Source organism: Coregonus lavaretus, assembly GCF_964263955.1.
Source record: "Coregonus lavaretus genome assembly, contig: HAP1_SCAFFOLD_3045, whole genome shotgun sequence".
Lineage (NCBI taxonomy): Eukaryota > Metazoa > Chordata > Actinopteri > Salmoniformes > Salmonidae > Coregonus > Coregonus lavaretus.
In genome coordinates, this window is record NW_028156516.1 from 1 (window position 1) to 17,500 (window position 17,500).

At 44.7% G+C, this 17,500-nt stretch overlaps 1 pseudogene across 1 annotated transcript in view; it reads right to left on the reverse strand.

Annotated features, from left to right (window-relative positions):
• Positions 1 to 4,885: 4,885 nt before the first annotated feature.
• The window catches only part of LOC311126277 (glutamate receptor-interacting protein 1-like), a 64,385-nt pseudogene continuing 51,770 nt past the window's right edge, over positions 4,886 to 17,500 (reverse strand). The window contains exons 6-8 of the transcript in view: positions 12,676 to 12,861; positions 8,419 to 8,564; positions 4,886 to 4,966 (exon numbers count right to left, since the gene is read on the reverse strand). The product of the transcript in view is annotated as a glutamate receptor-interacting protein 1-like (transcript). The remainder of the gene's footprint in view (positions 4,967 to 8,418; positions 8,565 to 12,675; positions 12,862 to 17,500) is intronic.

Genomic DNA, 17,500 nt, shown 5'->3' on the forward strand with positions numbered 1-17,500 from the left:
TGTTTATCTCTCCTCCTCTCCTCTCTCTCAGTCTGTTTATCTCTCCTCCTCTCCTCTCTCTCAGTCTGTTTATCTCTCCTCCTCTCTCTCTCTCTCAGTCTGTTTATCTCTCCTCCTCTCCTTCTCTCTCTCAGTCTGTTTCTCTCCTCCTCCTCTCCTCTCTCTCAGTCTGTTTATCTCTCCTCCTCTCCTCTCTCTCTCAGTCTGTTTATCTCTCCTCCTCTCCTCTCTCTCTCAGTCTGTTTATCTCTCCTCCTCTCCTTCTCTCTCTCAGTCTGTTTCTCTCCTCTCCTTCTCTCTCTCAGTCTGTTTATCTCTCCTCCTCTCCTTCTCTCTCTCAGTCTGTTTATCTCTCCTCCTCTCCTTCTCTCTCTCAGTCTGTTTATCTCTCCTCCTCTCCTCTCTCTCTCTGTCTGTTTATCTCTCCTCCTCTCCTCTCTCTCAGTCTGTTATCTCTCCTCTCCTCTCTCTCTCAGTCTGTTTATCTCTCCTCCTCTCCTCTCTCTCTCAGTCTGTTTATCTCTCCTCCTCTCCTCTCTCTCAGTCTGTTTATCTCTCCTTCTCTCTCTCAGTCTGTTTATCTCTCCTCCTCTCCTTCTCTCTCTCAGTCTGTTTCTCTCCTCCTCTCCTCTCTCTCAGTCTGTTTATCTCTCCTCCTCTCCTCTTCTCTCAGTCTGTTTATCTCTCCTCCTCTCCTCTCTCTCTCAGTCTGTTTATCTCTCCTCCTCTCCTTCTCTCTCAGTCTGTTTCTCTCCCTCTCTCTCTCTCAGTCTGTCTCTCTCTCTCTCTCAGTCTGTTTATCTCTCCTCCTCTCCTTCTCTCTCTCAGTCTGTTATCTCTCCTCCTCCTCTCCTCTCTCTCAGTCTGTTTATCTCTCCTCCTCTCCTCTCTCTCTCAGTCTGTTTATCTCTCCTCCTCTCCTCTCTCTCAGTCTGTTTATCTCTCCTCCTCTCCTTCTCTCTCAGTCTGTTATCTCTCCTCTCCTTCTCTCTCAGTGTTTATCTCTCCTCCTCTCCTTCTCTCTCTCAGTCTGTTTATCTCTCCTCCTCTCCTCTCTCTCTCAGTCTGTTTATCTCTCCTCCTCTCCTTCTCTCTCTCAGTCTGTTTATCTCTCCTCCTCTCCTCTCTCTCTTGTCTGTTTATCTCTCCTCCTCTCCTCTCTCTCAGTCTGTTTATCTCTCCTCCTCTCCTCTCTCTCAGTCTGTTTATCTCTCCTCCTCTCCTCTCTCTCTCAGTCTGTTTATCTCTCCTCCTCTCCTTCTCTCTCTCAGTCTGTTTCTCTCCTCTCCTTCTCTCTCTCAGTCTGTTTATCTCTCCTCCTCTCCTTCTCTCTCTCAGTCTGTTTATCTCTCCTCCTCTCCTCTCTCTCTCAGTCTGTTTATCTCTCCTCCTCTCCCTCTCTCTCTCAGTCTGTTTATCTCTCCTCCTCTCCTTCTCTCTCTGTCTGTTTATCTCTCCTATCCTCTCTCTCTCAGTCTGTTTATCTCTCCTCCTCTCCTTCTCTCTCTCAGTCTGTTTATCTCTCCTCCTCTCCTCTCTCTCTCAGTCTGTTTATCTCTCCTCCTCTCCTCTCTCTCTCAGTCTGTTTATCTCTCCTCCTCTCCTCTCTCTCTCAGTCTGTTTATCTCTCCTCCTCTCCTCTCTCTCAGTCTGTTTATCTCTCCTCCTCTCCTCTCTCTCAGTCTGTTTATCTCTCCTCCTCTCCTTCTCTCTCTCTGTCTGTTTCTCTCCTCCTCTCCTTCTCTCTCAGTCTGTTTATCTCTCCTCCTCTCCTCTCTCTCTCAGTCTGTTTATCTCTCCTCCTCTCCTCTCTCTCTCAGTCTGTTTATCTCTCCTCCTCTCCCTCTCTCTCTCAGTCTGTTTATCTCTCCTCCTCTCCTTCTCTCTCTCAGTCTGTTTATCTCTCCTCCTCTCCTTCTCTCTCAGTCTGTTTATCTCTCCTCCTCTCCTTCTCTCTCTCAGTCTGTTTATCTCTCCTCCTCTCCTTCTCTCTCTCAGTCTGTTTATCTCTCCTCCTCTCCTTCTCTCTCAGTCTGTTTATCTCTCCTCCTCTCCTTCTCTCTCTCAGTCTGTTTATCTCTCCTCCTCTCCTCTCTCTCAGTCTGTTATCTCTCCTCCTCTCCTTCTCTCTCTCAGTCTGTTTATCTCTCCTCCTCTCCTCTCTCTCTCATTCTGTTTATCTCTCCTCCTCTCCTCTCTCTCTCAGTCTGTTTATCTCTCCTCCTCTCCTCTCTCAGTCTGTTTATCTCTCCTCCTCTCCCTCTCTCTCTCAGTCTGTTTATCTCTCCTCCTCTCCTTCTCTCTCAGTCTGTTTATCTCTCCTCCTCTCCTTCTCTCTCTCAGTCTGTTTATCTCTCCTCTCTCCTTCTCTCTCTGTATGTTTATCTCTCCTCCTCTCCTCTCCTCTCTCTCAGTCTGTTTATCTCTCCTCCTCTCCTTCTCTCTCAGTCTGTTTATCTCTCCTCCTCTCCTCTCTCTCAGTCTGTTTATCTCTCCTCCTCTCCTTCTCTCTCTCAGTCTGTTTATCTCTCCTCCTCTCCTTCTCTCTCTCAGTCTGTTTATCTCTCCTCCTCTCCTCTCTCTCAGTCTGTTTATCTCTCCTCCTCTCCTTCTCTCTCTCAGTCTGTTTATCTCTCCTCCTCTCCTCTCTCTCAGTCTGTTTATCTCTCCTCCTCTCCTCTCTCTCAGTCTGTTTATCTCTCCTCCTCTCCTCTCTCTCTGTCTGTTTATCTCTCCTCCTCTCCTCTCTCTCAGTCTGTTTATCTCTCCTCCTCTCCTTCTCTCTCTCAGTCTGTTTATCTCTCCTCCTCTCCTCTCTCTCAGTCTGTTTATCTCTCCTCCTCTCCTTCTCTCTCTCAGTCTGTTTATCTCTCCTCCTCTACTCTCTCTCTCAGTCTGTTTATCTCTCCTCCTCTCCTCTCTCTCAGTCTGTTTATCTCTCCTCTCCTTCTCTCCCTCAGTCTGTTTATCTCTCCTCCTCTCCTTCTCTCTCAGTCTGTTTATCTCTCCTCCTCTCCTCCCTCTCAGTCTGTTTATCTCTCCTCCTCTCTCTCAGTCTGTTTATCTCTCCTCCTCTCCTCTCTCTCAGTCTGTTTATCTCTCCTCCTCTCCTCTCTCAGTCTGTTTATCTCTCCTCCTCTCCTTCTCTCTCAGTCTGTTTATCTCTCCTCCTCTCCTCTCTCTCAGTCTGTTTATCTCTCCTCCTCTCCTTCTCTCTCTCAGTCTGTTTATCTCTCCTCCTCTCCTCTCTCTCAGTCTGTTTATCTCTCCTCCTCTCCTCTCTCAGTCTGTTTATCTCTCCTCCTCTCCTTCTCTCTCTCAGTCTGTTTATCTCTCCTCCTCTCCTCTCTCTCAGTCTGTTTATCTCTCCTCCTCTCCTTCTCTCTCAGTCTGTTTATCTCTCCTCCTCTCCTCTCTCTCAGTCTGTTTATCTCTCCTCCTCTCCTCTCTCTCAGTCTGTTTATCTCTCCTCCTCTCCTCTCTCAGTCTGTTTATCTCTCCTCCTCTCCTCTCTCTCTGTCTGTTTATCTCTCCTCCTCTCCTTCTCTCTCTCAGTCTGTTTATCTCTCCTCCTCTCCTCTCTCTCAGTCTGTTTATCTCTCCTCCTCTCCCTCTCTCTCTCAGTCTGTTTATCTCTCCTCCTCTCCTTCTCTCTCAGTCTGTTTATCTCTCCTCCTCTCCTTCTCTCTCAGTCTGTTTATCTCTCCTCCTCTCCTTCTCTCTCAGTCTGTTTATCTCTCCTCCTCTCCTTCTCTCTCAGTCTGTTTATCTCTCCTCCTCTCAGTCTGTTTATCTCTCCTCCTCTCCTTCTCTCTCTCAGTCTGTTTATCTCTCCTCCTCTCCTCTCTCTCTCAGTCTGTTTATCTCTCCTCCTCTCCTCTCTCTCTGTCTGTTTATCTCTCCTCCTCTCCTTCTCTCTCAGTCTGTTTATCTCTCCTCCTCTCCTTCTCTCTCAGTCTGTTTATCTCTCCTCCTCTCCTCTCTCTCAGTCTGTTTATCTCTCCTCCTCAACTCTCTCTCTGTCTGTTTATCTCTCCTCCTCTCCTTCTCTCTCTCAGTCTGTTTATCTCTCCTCCTCTCCTTCTCTCTCTCAGTCTGTTTATCTCTCCTCCTCTCCTCTCTCTGTCTGTTTATCTCTCCTCCTCTCCTCTCTCTCTCAGTCTGTTTATCTCTCCTCCTCTCCTCTCTCTGTCTGTTTATCTCTCCTCCTCTCCTCTCTCTCAGTCTGTTTATCTCTCCTCCTCTCCTCTCTCTGTCTGTTTATCTCTCCTCCTCTCCTCTCTCTCTCAGTCTGTTTATCTCTCCTCCTCTCCTTCTCTCTCAGTCTGTTTATCTCTCCTCCTCTCCTCTCTCTCAGTCTGTTTATCTCTCCTCCTCTCCTCTCTCTGTCTGTTTATCTCTCCTCCTCTTCTCTCTCTCAGTCTGTTTATCTCTCCTCCTCTCCTTCTCTCTCTCAGTCTGTTTCTCTCCTCCTCTCCTTCTCTCTCTCAGTCTGTTTATCGCTCCTCCTCTCCTCTCTCTCCCCCTCGCTCTGGCTCACCTACTTTCCACATCTTTGAATAGGATCCAGGAATATCTTAATCCTACATTCTCTATGAACCATTGACTCCCCACTCTACTGAAGTAGGTCTGGATCAGGTGCTAAATCCTAATATCTAAGTCTCAGATTTGAGTGCTTCATAGCTTCCAAGCTTCCGAGCCGACAAATTCAGATATCTCTGATCTTTACAGTGTTAGTTATCCACCACCAGGCGAGGTGGATTTAAGTGAATCACTGTCTGATAGATGTGTGTGTGTGTGAATGTGTGTTTGTGTGTGTGTGTGGGTGCATATAGTACAGTAGTGATTGGGAAATAATGTGAAAAGGTAGACTAGAGGGACTCACAGCTGATGGTGATCCCCAGCTCTACCCCAGGCTTCTTTGGTAGCTTCACATGGAAGGTGCCACTGCTAGGGATGACTGACTCTGTAGGAGGGAGGGAGGGAGGGAGGGAGGGAGAGAGGGAGAGAGGGAGAGAGAGAGAGAGAGAGAGAGAGAGAGAGAGAGAGAGAGAGAGAGAGAGAGAGAGAGAGAGAGAGAGAGAGAGAGAGAGAGAGAGAGAGAGAGAGAGAGAGAGAGAGAGAGATGTAAGAAGACATGCATACACAGAAACAGAGAGACCAAATGCATAAGAAACGAAGTGAGTTCTCAGACAAAATCCATGAGACCTCCTAGAAAGACAGAGGAACTCACTATAAATACAAGAGAACAAAATGTACTTTTACTGTGTTCTGTTCTCCACCAGCTACCAGACCTCAGTAACACAGACTCACTAACAGAGTCCAGGACACAAAGTGACCTCAGTAACACAGACAAAGTGAATCTGGAGCTGCAGAAAGAGATAATGTAGCTATTACACATTAAGGCTGATTCTGTTACATTCATCTCTATATAATTCATGAACTCATCTCTCCCTGGGAGAATAAGGACATAAACGCCCTCCCTCCCTCCCTCCCTCCCTCCCTCCCTCCCTCCCTGCATCCCTCCCTCCCTCCATCCCTCCCTCCCTCCCTCCCTCCCTCCCTCCCTGCATCCCTCCCTCCCTCCCTCATCCCTCCCTGCATCCCTCCATCCCTCCCTGCATCCCTCCCTCCCTCCCTCCCTCCCTGCATCCCTCCCTGCATCCCTACCTGCATCCAGAAATGTTGGAATATTGACAACTTGAAATTAAATGACTAGCCATTTCAGAGGCTCAAAACATCTTTGGCTGCTGATGACTACGGGGCCTATTGCAAATCTCTTATAGCTACCAGCCTGTATCGACTGGAAACAAACCATTAGTGCTTAAAGGAATGTTCCTAATCATGTTCTGCAGCCTGCTCTTGATTGTAATGGTTTCTAATGGGGGACATTTTGTACCAGAAATCAAAGGTGCTGAAAACCAGAATAAACAACCTACAGTTGAAGTAGGAAGTTTACATCCACTGAGGTTGGAGTCATTAAAACTTGTTTTTCAACCACTCCACAAATGTCTTGTTAACAAACTATAGTTTTAGCAAGTCGGTTAGGACATCTACTTTGTGCATGACACAAGTAACTTTTCCAACAATTGTTTACAGACAGATTATTTCACTTATAATTCACTGTATCACAATTCCAGTGGGTCAGAAGTTTACATACACTAAGTTGACTGTGTCTTTAAACAGCTTGGAAAATTCCAGAAAATGATGTCATGGCTTTAGAAGCTTCTGATAGGCTAATTGACATCATTTGAGTCAATTGGAGGTGTACCTGTGGATGTATTTCAAGGCCTACCTTCAAACGTTATGTTTGGAGGAAAAAGGGGAAGGCTTGCAAGCCGAAGAACACCATCCCAACCGAGACGCACGGGGGTGGCAGCATCATGCTGTGGGGGTTCTTTGCTGCAGGAGGGACTGGTGCACTTCATAAAATAGATGGCATCATGAGGAAGGAAAATAATGTGGATATATTGAAGCAACATCTCAAGACATCAGTCAGGAAGTTAAAGCTTGGACGCAAATGGGTCTTCCAAATGGACAATGACCCCAAGCATACTTCCAAAGTTGTGGCAAAATGGCTTAAGGACAACAAAGTCAAGGTATTGGAGTGGCCATCACAAAGCCCTGACCTCAATCCTATAGAACATTTGTGGGAAGAACTGAAAAAGTGTGTGCGAGCAAGGAGGCCTACAAACCTGACTCAGTTACACAAGCTCTGTCAGGAGGAATGGGCCAAACTTATTTTGGGAAGCTTGTGGAAGGCTACCCGAAACGTTTAACCCAAGTTAAACAATTAAAAGGCAATGCTACCAAATACTAATTGAGTGTATGTAAACATCTGACCCACTGGGAATGTGATTAAATAAAAAAAAGTTGAAATAAAAAATTCTCTCTACTATTATTCTGACATTTCACATTCTTAAAATAAAGTGGTGATCCTAACTGACCTAAAACAGGGATTTTTTACTAGGATTAAATGTCAGGAATTGTGAAAAACTCTTGTTTAAATGTATTTGGCTAAGGTGTATGTAAACTTCCGACTTCAACTGTAAAGCCTGTCCCTGTAGCAACGGCCCAATGTCAAACTCATTATGGTCAGTCTTGAGGAGTAGGGTCTTTTGGTTCAGCGTGAACCATACCCACATCACAGATAAACCCAGCATGGAAGATGCTGTGAAGTCATCATTGCTTGTTTGAGATCCAAAACTGATGATCAAACACCTTGTTGGAATACCCCAACAGTGTGCTTCAATATGGATAGGGAGAGTGTGCATATGTGACTGGGTTTCAAAACCAGATCAGCCAAATGAACCCTCTGAGCTTTGCTCTTCATGATAACACAAGTCTTCAAGTCTCATTCAAGGTTACTTATAAAGGTAACAAGGTTCAATAAGCCACTTTCACTAAACATCCAGTCTAGTCCAGTACGGTCCAGTCCTGTAGAGTCCAGTAGAGTCCTGTAGAGTACAGTAGAGTCCTGTAGAGTCCAGTAGAGTCCTGTAGAGTACAGTATAGTACAGTAGAGTACAGTAGAGTACAGTAGAGTCCAGTAGAGTCCTGTAGAGAGCAGTAGAGTACAGTAGAGTACAGTAGAGTCCTGTAGAGTACAGTATAGTCCTGTAGAGTACAGTAGAGTCCTGTAGAGTCCTGTAGAGTCCTGTAGAGTACAGTAGAGTCCTGTAGAGTACAGGACTGTAGAGTCCTGTAGAGTCCTGTAGAGTCCTGTAGAGACCAGTAGAGTACAGTAGAGTCCTGTAGAGTACAGTAGAGTCCAGTATAGTCCAGTAGAGTACAGTAGAGTCCAGTAGAGTCTAGTAGAGTACAGTAGAGTACAGTAGAGTACAGTAGAGACCAGTAGAGTACAGTAGAGTCCTGTAGAGACCTGTAAAGACCAGTAGAGTATAGTAGAGTCATGTTGAGTCCTGTAGAGACCAGTAGAGTACAGTAGAGTCCTGTAGAGTACAGTAGAGTCTTGTAGAGACCAGTAGAGTACAGTAGAGTCCTGTAGAGTACAGTAGAGTCCAGTATAGTCCAGTAGAGTACAGTAGAGTCCAGTAGAGTCCAGTAGAGTCCAGTAGAGTACAGTAGAGTCCAGTAGAGTCCGGTAGAGTTCAGTAGAGTTCAGTAGAGTACAGTAGAGTACAGTAGAGTACAATAGAGTCCAGTAGAGTCCTGTAGAGACCAGTAGAGTCCTGTAGAGACCAGTAGAGTACAGTAGAGTACAGTAGAGTCCAGTAGAGTCCTGTAGAGTCCAGTAGAGTCCTGTAGAGTCCTGTAGAGTCCTGTAGAGACCAGTAGAGTCCAGTAGAGACCAGTAGAGACCAGTAGAGTCCTGTAGAGACCAGTAGAGTCCTGTAGAGTACAGTAAAGTACAGTAGAGTATAGTAGAGTCCAGCAGAGTACAGTAGAGTCCAGTACCTGCCACGTCGAATTCTATCTCCAGCGAGACCTTGCTGGTGATGCTGGAGTCTCTCAGTAGCTGATTGGTCTCTTCCAGGGTGCTGTCCTCTGTAGGGATCCCGTTTATAGCCAGGATACGGTCACCTATCTGCAAGATCCCACACCTGCAAAGTACACACACACACATGACATCTCAGTCTTACCATGCTGTATCCAAAGCTAATGCACCACCCTTTGGTTGTGAGGCAATAAATGAATTAGAATCTGAATCTGAATAATTAGTGTCCTCTGTACATGAATAGCTAGTATCAGGACTAATTTACTCTACCAGCATTGGACATGGTAGGGGAAGACAGATGCCACATCAATTATATTTACACTAACCAACACACACACACACACACACACACACACACACACACACACACACACACACACACACACACACACACACACACACACACACACACACACACACACACACACACACACACACACACACACACACACACACACACACACACACACACACACACACACACACACACACACACACACACACACACACACACACACACACACACACACACACACACACACGTGGTCAGACAGTGTTGTATATCTCCTCGATTAAACTACCACCGCTGTTAACGACATATTGGCTACTTCCTCTGATAATTGCTTGCCACAGCTTCGTACATAAATCCCTTGGCCTTTACGCTGGCTAACTTCATCTGGATGTCGTCGGGAGGCTATTCAAGCCATTCAATGTAAGAGCTTTATCCCTACTCATGTACTCTGCTAGGTTTCAATCATATCGTCGGGATATGACTTGCATTTTACATTGACAGATTCATTTCCTGATTACATTTTTTTTATAGTTGCGTCTCTCTCTGGCCTACATGTTTTTGGCAGTTGATCGCTACAGCAAACAAACTGTGGTTACCTGGTTACCTTTTTAGTTATATATTTTTTTATGTCACAAACCAGGTTTCCAATCCAACCTGTTTATGCGAGTAAAGTACATGTCGGATAATTTTTTTCTTCACAACAGGCCTGATGGGAACAGCAAATTTGTTGGTCAACTTTCCAAATGTCGACAAAACAAAACACGCTAGATACGGTGGGATCTTTTTGTGTTGGTCAAATAAATTAGGTGTGAAACGGCTTTATGCGCAAATATTGAAATAATAACCCTGTAGGTCAGTTGGTAGAGCATGGCCCTTGCAACGCCAGGGTTGTGAGTTCGATTCCCACGGGGGGGGGGCCGGTATGAAAATGTATGCACTCACTTAACTGTAAGTCGCTCTGGATAAGAGCGTCTGCTAAATGACTAAAATGTAAATATCAAAGTAAATTTGGAGTCACGCAATGATTTGTTGTGTGGTCCTCCCACTACGACTCTGGAAACCATGCAGTTTATTAGGCTACAGATTAAATAAGTTGTGGTGAAAGGGCACGGTGATGAGCTCGATGCTCCTTTCCAATAAATACCCGAGGGTCTTATTCTGGTGACATGATGATCGGTGCTTGGCTGCCTTTTGACAAATAAAAACAATGTTATCCATAATAATCTCATCACGTAGGCTAGCCTACCGTAGCGCACTGTAATCTGTGAGGGATTTGGCTAGAGGGCATGTGACCAGAGTGGGCTATATAATGCAACACTTTTTGTGACAAAACCATTTGTAGAGTTGGAAATGCAATGGAAACCCATTTAACTTGTATTTTTTACTCGGTACATGGGAATTTAACTGCAAAAGTAATTTTTATGTGCTCTATGTCATCACGTACAGCCTTTTATCCGCAACAATTTATTTGTAGATTTATTAGATTTTTTTTGGATACTTTTTACCCCTTTTTCTCCCCAATTGATATCCAATTAGTAGTTACAGTCTTGTCGTCCCATCGCTGCAACTCCCGTACGGACTCGGGACAGGCGAAGGTCGAGAGCCATGCGTCCTCCGAAACACGACCCTGCCAAGCCGCACGGCTTCTTGACACACTGCTCGCTTAACCCCGGAAGCCAGCCGCACCAATGTGTCGGAGGAAACACCGAAGTCAGCGTGCATGCGCCCGGCCCGCCACAAGGAGTCGCTAGAGCGCGATGATGACAAGGACATCCCGGCCGGCCAAACCCTCCCCTAACCTGGAGGACGCTGGGCCAATTGTGTGCCGCCTCATGGGTCTCCCGGTCGCGGGAATGAGGCTGTTAATAACGGGGCTGCCGGTCTAACTTTGACTTAAATCAGCTTGAAATCTGTGCCAAGACTTGAAAATGGCTGTCTAGCAATGGTCAACAGCCAACTTGACAGAGCTGGAATTTTTTTTTTGTATAGAATAATGTACAAATGTTGCATAATCCAGGTGTGCAAAGCTCTTAGAGACTTACCCAGAAAGACTCACAGCTGTAATCACTGCCAAAGGTGATTCTAACATGTATTGACTCAGGGGTGTGAATACTTTTGTAAATGAGATATTTCTGTATTTCATTTTCAATAAATGTCACTGTCATTTTATAATAATAATAATAATATGCCATTTAGCAGACGCTTTTACCAAAGCGACTTACAGTCATGCGTGCATAATATATATATTTTTTTGTGTATGGGTGGTCCCGGGGATCGAACCCACTACCTTGTTGTTACAAGCGCCGTGCTCTACCAGCTGAGCTACATTTTGAATTCAGGCTGTAACACAACAACATGTGGAATAAGTCAAGGGGTATGAATACTTTCTGAAGGCACTGCTGATGATTGCTATATCTGACTGAAACATGTCTATTCTCCAAACACCCACAGTGAGTGGGAGTATACCACAGAATGACATAGAACACATAGACGTCTCTATGGAGTGTACCACAGATATGGAGTATACCACAGAATGACATAGAACACATAGACGTCTCTATGGAGTGTACCACAGAATGACATAGAACACATAGACATCTCTATGGAGTATACCACAGAATGACATAGAACACATAGACATCTCTATGGAGTGTACCACAGAATGACATAGAACACATAGACATCTCTATGGAGTATACCACAGAATGACATAGAACACATTGACATCTCTATGGAGTATACCACAGAATGACATAGAACACATAGACATCTCTATGGAGTATACCACAGAATGACATAGAACACATAGACATCTCTATGGAGTGTACCACAGAATGACATAGAACACATAGACATCTCTATGGAGTGTACCACAGAATGACATAGAACACATAGACATCTCTATGGAGTGTACCACAGAATGACATAGAACACATAGACATCTCTATGGAGTATACCACAGAATGACATAGAACACATAGACATCTCTATGGAGTGTACCACAGAATGACATAGAACACATAGACATCTCTATGGAGTGTACCACAGAATAGACATCTCTATGGAATAATAATAATATTATTATTATTATTATTATTATGTACCACAGAATGACATAGAACACATAGACATATCTATGGAGTGTACCACAGAATGACATAGAACACATAGACATCTCTATGGAGTGTACCACAGAATGACATAGAACACATAGACATCTCTATGGAGTGTACCACAGAATGACATAGAACACATAGACATCTCTATGGAGTGTACCACAGAATGACATAGAACACATAGACATCTCTATGGAGTATACCACAGAATGACATAGAACACATAGACATCTCTATGGAGTATACCACAGAATGACATAGAACACATAGACATCTCTATGGAGTATGCCACAGAATGACATAGAACACATATACATCTCTATGGTGTACCACAGAATGACATAGAACACATATACATCTCTATGGAGTGTACCACAGAATGACATAGAACACATAGACATCTCTATGGAGTGTACCACAGAATGACATAGAACACATAGACATCTCTATGGAGTGTACCACAGAATGACATAGAACACATAGACATCTCTATGGAGCCAGACAATCAGCCATATTAAATGAGTATGGAATGGTATAAATTCCACCCATATTCTGTAAGATGACCTACTCCAGTAGGCTGTAGAACTACAGTAGTGTCATAGCATCATCATCATCATCTGGTTGAGGTATTGGTGGCGGTAAGGGAACAAGGTACTCCATCTAAAAGGAAACCTAGTAAAAAAGGAAACCACTATATATTCTACTAGTCCTATTACTTCAGTGTCTCTTTGTAGGATGAGTTCTAAGACAGGCTATAGAAATTACATTTGATTGATTGATTGATTGATTGACTGACAGATGTATCCTACCTCTCTGCAGGACTGTCTGGGTCCAAATAGCCGATGAGCGGGGGGAGGACAGGGTCTCTGTGGCAAACACCCCCCCCTGTAGCTGGATGCCGAACCCCATGATAGAGTCACTGACCAGAATCACCTCAGTGGTCTCAGTGTGAACAACCTGACCCGCTAGACCCAGGGTACTGCTAGCCAGAGACACTGGAGAGAGAGAGAGAGAGAGAGAGAGAGAGAGAGAGAGAGAGAGAGAGAGAGAGAGAGAGAGAGAGAGAGAGAGAGAGAGAGAGAGAGAGAGAGAGAGAGAGAGAGAGAGAGAGAGAGAGAGAGAGAGAGAGAGAGAGAGAGAGAGAGAGAGAGAGAGAGAGAGAGAGAGAGAGAGAGAGAGAGAGAGAGAGAGAGAGGGGGGGGGGGGGGGAGAGAGACAGAGAGAGAGGGAGAGAGAGAGACAGAGAGAGAGAGAGGAGAGAGAGAGAGAGAGAGAGAGAGAGAGAGAGCGAGAGAGAGAGAGAGAGAGACGGAGAGAGAGAGAGAGAGAGAGAGAGAGAGATTAGATATACAGTAAGTCCTCAGTAGACAACCTAATTTGAATTTGAAGTAGACACGCTCAAACACACACACACACCATCCAGACTGAATGTGACTTTTCCTTTCCAATTAGACCAGACATATGGAGTAGGAGTGGAGTTACCCCAAGCAGAAAATTAGTCCTGCCATGATGAAGCTTGACATTCAGCACTGACATACACACACACACACACACACACACACACACACACACACACACACACACACACACCACACCACACCACACCACATGTTGAAGCATGACATTTACTAACCCACATAACGTCTCCGTCAATCTTAGACTCCTCAATGGATATACAAAACATGACTTAGGATCCACCAGACCGAAGCTACATTCCCTCTCGCTCCGAAGGGTCACACACGTCCGTACACAACCACAAGGAGGAACTGTTGATATGTACACTCTTAGAAAAAGGGTTCCAAAAGGGTTCTTTGGCTGTCCCCATAGGACAGGGTTCTTCAATTCCGGTCCTGGAGGGCTTAAACACCTCTGTTTTTCATCCTCTCCTTCTAATCAGGGGCTAATTCAGACCTGGGATACCAGGTGAGTGCAATTAACTACCAGGTAGAAATAAAAAACAGAAGTGTTTCGGCCCTCCAGGACCGGAATTGAAGAACCCTGCCATAGGATAAACCGTTTTGGTTCCAGGTAGAACTCTTTTGGGTTTCATGTAGAACCCTCTTTGTAAAAGGTTCTACATGTAACTCAAAAGGGTTCTGCCTGGAACCAAAAAGGGTTCTTCAAATGGTTCTCCTATGGGGACAGCCAAAGAACCCTTTCAGGTTGTAGATAGCACCTTTTTTTCTAAGAGTGTCCTAATGCTAGTGGAGGAGTAGGGGAGGAACGTAAACACCTGCAGCTGACTAATGCCTCTGACACTACATTGGTTTTGTGAGTAGACTACAGATCAGATGAGAGAGGCCTTCTGGACTGACCAATAGGGATTCAAACCTGCTCTGTTATTGACCAATAGGACTCAGCCCCTCTCTGAACCGACCAATAGCACTCAACACCTGAACACATAACGATTAAGACAAAGTGTTGAGGTGTAAGAGAGGAATATAATCGTATCTCTAAAACGACCTACAGGCCAGGCCTTAAGAGATATCATGGTTGTAGCATGGCCACACCAGACTACCTACAGGCCTTAAGAGATATCATGGTTGTAGCATGGCCACACCAGACTACCTACAGGCCTTAAGAGATATCATGGTTCTAGCATGGCCTACACCAGACTACCTACATGCCTTAAGAGATATCATGGTTGTAGCATGGCCACACCAGACTACCTACAGGCCTTAAGAGATATCATGGTTCTAGCATGGCCACACCAGACTACCTACAGGCCTTAAGAGATATCATGGTTCTAGCATGGCCTACACCAGACTACCTACATGCCTTAAGAGATATCATGGTTGTAGCATGGCCACACCAGACTACCTACAGGCCTTAAGAGATATCATGGTTCTAGCATGGCCACACCAGACTACCTACAGGCCTTAAGAGATATCATGGTTGTAGCATGGCCACACCAGACTACCTACATGCCTTAAGAGATATCATGGTTCTAGCATGGCCTACACCAGACTACCTACAGGCCTTAAGAGATATCATGGTTCTAGCATGGCCACACCAGACTACCTACATGCCTTAAGAGATATCATGGTTCTAGCATGGACTACACCAGATAAGATGTTATATAACATCTTATATTTTATGAATTTCAGCTCTGTGTCCTCTCAATAACAATAACTGAGTCCCAAATGGCACCCTATTCACTATATAGTGCACTACTTTTGACCAGGGCCCATAGGGCTCTGTTATTGAGAGGGAATAGGGTGCCATCTGGGATGCATCCGAGGTCATTGTTGGAAAATTTGAATGACTTTGAGATTATTCAGATTAAACATAATTAGGGATCATTGATTAGGATTAATTAGCTTTTCATCATAACAATACTTGTGATAATTGCCCTGAAAAGTAGCGGCTAATTATGATATAATTAAGTCATAACAGAGTGGCCGGACACATTTTATCGAACAGTCCATGCACAGAGATTGTAAAACAAAGGACTTGGGTATTGGCTAGGAGTGTAAACCCTGTTAACCACTCAGTTGGGACCAGTGTTAGATTAGATTAGAGATTAGAGCAACTTTACTATCCCATCAGGGGGAAATTCATTTGGTCATGTGCTTAACAAGACTGTCCTCTGTCTCTGTCTCTGTCTCTGTCTCTGTCTCTGTCTCTCTCTCTCCTCTGTCTCTGTCTCTGTCTCTGTCTCTCTCTCTCTGTCTCTGTCTCTCTCTCTCTCTCTCTCTCTCTCTCTCTCTCTCTCCTCTGTCTCTGTCTCTCTCTCTCTCTCTCTCTCTCTCTCGCTCTCTCCTCTGTCTCTGTCTTTGTCTCTCTCTCTCTCTCTCTCTCTCTCTCTCTCTCTCTCTCTCTCTCTCTCCTCTGTCTCTGTCTCTGTCTCTGTCTCTCTCTCTTCTTTCCTCCTTTGTCCGGTGGCAACCTTTTTATTGCAGCTTAATCTACCAGGAACGACCACGCTACCGCCAGTCTCTGCTGGTCTATCTCCTACCCCACCGCTCCACCATCATGTCATGGGTTAGCTAATGCTGCGACTGGCTGTGTTCCATTTCCATAAGGTGTCATTATGGAGATGGTAATACGTTCTGCCGGAGGGAAGAATCCTATTAAATGTAACTATTAATATATACATTAAAGGACATGATTGGCGCTGAAGGTCCCTGGCGTCATGGTCCTTGGCGTCATGACAACCCTACACAGCAACCCACCTGGTTAAACTTACAAACTTCAAAGAGCCACTTTCTTTTTTCATTCCTTCCCTCCTTTTTGTCGATTTCCTCTTTTTAGATTCAAGTTTTCCCTCTCCTCCTCCTGCTTTGATAGAGAGTGATTGTTTCCCCTCGTGATGCTATCAGGGGCAGACAGCCCCCCTACACGTGTTCTCTGTATAATGATGTGTGTATTATGGTCCTGGCTGAGTCATGTGTATGGCCTCGTCAGAGAGCCAGACCGACCGTGCTACGTTCAAAATGGCACCCTAATCCCTACATCTCTCTCTCTCTCTCTCTCTCTCTCTCTGTATCTCTCTATCTCTCTGTCTCTCTCTCTCTCTCTCTCTCTCTCTCTCTCTCTCTCTGTCTCTCTCTCTCTCTCTCTCTCTCAATTCAATTCAATTCCATTTAAGGGCTTTATTGGCATGGGAAACGTATGTTAACATTGCCAAAGCAAGTGAAGTAGATAGTAAACAAAAGTGAAATAAACAATAAATATTAACAGTAAACATTACACTCAGAAGTTTCAAAAGAATAAAGACATTTAAAATGTCATATTATGTCTATATACAGTGTTGTAACAATGTGCAAATAGTTAAAGTACAAAAGGGAAAATAAATAAACATAAATATGGGTTGTATTTACAATGGTGTTTGTTCTTCACTGGTTGCCTTTTTCTTGTGGCAACAGGTCACAAATCTTGCAGCTGTGATGGCACACTGTGGTTTTTCACCCAGTAGATAAGGGAGTTTATCAAAATTGGGTTTGTTTTCGAATTCTTTGTGGATCGCTGTAATCTGAGGGAAATATGTGTCTCTAATATGGTCATACATTTGGCAGGAGGTTAGGAAGTGCAGCTCAGTTTCCACCTCATTTTGTGGGCAGTGTGCACATAGCCTGTCTTCTCTTGAGAGCCAGGTCTGCCTACGGCGGCCTTTCTCAATAGCAAGGCTATGCTCACTGAGTCTGTACATAGTCAAAGCTTTCCTTAAGTTTGGGTCAGTCACAGTGGTCAAGTATTCTGCCACTGTGTACTCTCTGTTTAGGGCCAAATAGCATTCTAGTTTATTCTGTTTTTTTGTTTGTTCTTTCCAATGTGTCAAGTAATTCTCTTTTTGTTTTCTCATGATTTGGTTGGGTCTAATTGTGTTGTTGTTGTTGTTGTTGTTGTCCTGGGGCTGTGTGGGGTCTGTTTGTGTTTGTGAACAGAGCCCCAGGACCAGCTTACTTAGAGGACTCTTCTCCAAGTTCATCTCTCTGTAGGTGATGGCTTTGTTATGGAAGGTTTGGGAATTGCTTCCTTTTAAGTGGTTATAGAATTTAACGGCTCTTTTCTGGATTTTGATAATTAGCGAGTATTGGCCTAATTCTGCTCTGCATGCATTATTTGGTGTTTTACGTTGTACACGGAGGATGTTTTTGCAGAATTCTGCATGCAGAGTCTCAATTTGGTGTT